This window comes from Montipora foliosa, chromosome 1 (genome assembly GCF_036669935.1).
Source record: "Montipora foliosa isolate CH-2021 chromosome 1, ASM3666993v2, whole genome shotgun sequence".
NCBI lineage: Eukaryota > Metazoa > Cnidaria > Anthozoa > Scleractinia > Acroporidae > Montipora > Montipora foliosa.
Window position 1 is genome coordinate 29,464,259 of NC_090869.1, and position 2,500 is coordinate 29,466,758.

At 38.5% G+C, this 2,500-nt stretch overlaps 1 pseudogene; it reads right to left on the minus strand.

The window, feature by feature from the left end:
- Positions 1 to 2,500, minus strand: part of LOC138012563 (uncharacterized) — a 583,226-nt pseudogene that overhangs the window by 224,510 nt on the left and 356,216 nt on the right.

Consider the following 2,500-nt stretch of genomic DNA (forward strand, 5'->3'; position numbering starts at 1 on the left):
GAAGATCTTCGTCTTTGCTAGCTTGAGAATCTATATGTACTTTCACGCCGGGGCCAAACCACCCCTCAAATCGATCATCAGAGTGTCCAAGAAAAAAATCCAATATGGCGGCTAAAATGCGCGCAAAGGCCTCTGGTCTGAATTTATTCGAAATCCCCTGCAGATTACCCGAGAAAAACCTCGCCGTGTGAAGACTGGGTACCTCGAAGAGAGAAATGGCGGGCAAATTCGTTTTCTAGAGAAGACAAGCTTTATTTTGATGTGTAAACTGCCAGGATTATTCTTGAAGCGTCCTTCATAGAAGCATGCTTGGAGTGGCGAACCAAGACAATTTACTGGTTGAAGTGGGCATCGAAAGGTGAGTTTTTAACTTGATTTTTTGGGCTTTATGTGGTTTACGAGAAAAAACAAAAATGATAGGATTTTAGTTCGATCCTTCCTCTGTTAGAAAGTTTGATTTTACATCCCAAATAGCATTGAATGAAAAAAATAAATCAATGGTATTTCAGCATACCGCAAGGAGTGACAAGAAAACGTCGATTTAATATTGGTGCTTACCAACATGCCAAAAAGATAGCCATACAAAATGCAGAGGCCCTTAGAAATGGTCTTGTTGAGAAGGAAGGGGAGTTGGAAGAGCTCACCAAAATGCTGAATGCTCAAACAAAGAAAATAGTGAGAAGGAAAAGAAAGGTAAGAGGTATTTAATTGCATAATTTCTATATTATATCAATAAATTTGTAGTGGAAGGATATCTTAGCAGTATCTGAGCTTTTCAACTAAAAACTAAAATAAAGCCACTTTTCCACAATATTATTGTCAATTCAATTTCAGAATTTATTTCTGTATAATGCATTTAATGTGCTTCGTGGAATTACTATGCAGATGGAGTACTTTGCAGGTGTACATGCATGTACAGCTGTAGGTGTAGGTCTAACCCAGTTAACCCTAATACTGGTTTACAGGGTCACAACTCCAGCAATTTGCACCGTCCAGATTAGGTGTATACTTGAGTGGTATTAGTGAGATCACAAGGACTGTATTTTTAGGTAGTAGTAATATTATGTTTAGACAGTTATGTTAGTGAGTTAGTTTGGAAATGTTTTTTTTAAAGCTCACAGAAATAGAGAACAGTACAGATCAGTGTGAACACCCAAGTATGCCAGGAAAAATGTCAAGGAGGCCATCTGTGATCAGTAAAATCAATTCAGCTGATAGTGAAACACTAAGTTTGTCAGCAAGCCAGTTCAGGCGACGAAAACAGAAAACTGTTGAGGCTGTTAAAGCAATCCACTGTGGCAGTCATGTTTACACTTCTGAGAAAGAACAAGCAAAATCAATAAAAGATGGCCTTTGGACAACTTTGATTACCTCGGCAGAAACTGGAGAGATGAGAGAGTATATATCCAATTCTAAGAAATGCATGGATTCACTTGTTCCAAGCATTGTGAACAGCAAGATCAAAGAATATGAAAAGAGCAAAGCAAACAAAATTAGAAGCATGCGAGTACTTTATGAAAGTGGGCTGCTTGGAAAGAGAAAATAGACCAGTATAAGAAATAGTTCTGATGTCTTGAATGAGTCAGGGGGGAAAAAGAGAAAAAATCAGAAAGCAGAAATTCTTCCAGGGGTTGAAGTGCCCAAAATTTTACCCTATAAAACTCTGATGTCCTTTTTGAAAACTATTGATGTTGGAGAAGTGAGAGATTTACAAACACTAGCCACAGAGCTATCTACAGAATGTGTTCCTGGCGTTTACAGACCACTTAAATCATATCTCCTGAAACTTGCTGATCTGTATATGGATCTTCATAAACAAATCCCCATGCTTCATTGGTTTCATGGTGTAGAGGGACTATTCTGGGTTGCTATAGGGGCAGATGGTGCACCATTTGGTAAAGATGATTGCGCCACTGGTAAGCTTGTTTAGTTAGTTTAGAATAACATGAATGGCCAGTTTATGTAAAATCGCTGCACGAAACTTTTGAATTATCAGTATATCTGTTAGAGCTTAGTTGTACCTCAGGATACTGTGAACAATCTTTCACATGCATTTCATTGTGTAAGTAAGGGCCCATATGAACAATGTTAATATTCTTATATTTAGTACTTCTTTATATCACTTGGGGGCATAACATAGCTGTGGTAGTGACCACTTCTGCTGTACTGATCGTGATCTGTTATGTTCTTATAATCATCTTTGCAGCCTACTTAGTCAGTATCCTAAACCTGTTAAGTCGCATCCAGAGTTGCAATGAAAATCACCTCCTGCTGGGAGCCAACTGTGAGGAGGACCACCCTTTGATGAAAGCCTACACACAACAACTTACAAAAGAAATGGAAGAAGTGGAAAACAAATGGTTGACCACTGAGAAGGGGTATCAAGTAAGATTTGCCATGAAATTAATTCCTTCAGACATGAAGTGGGCCTCCTCTTTCTCAGGAGAGTTGAACAATGCTGCAACATATTTTTCCCCATTTGCAAATGTCTCACAAAGCA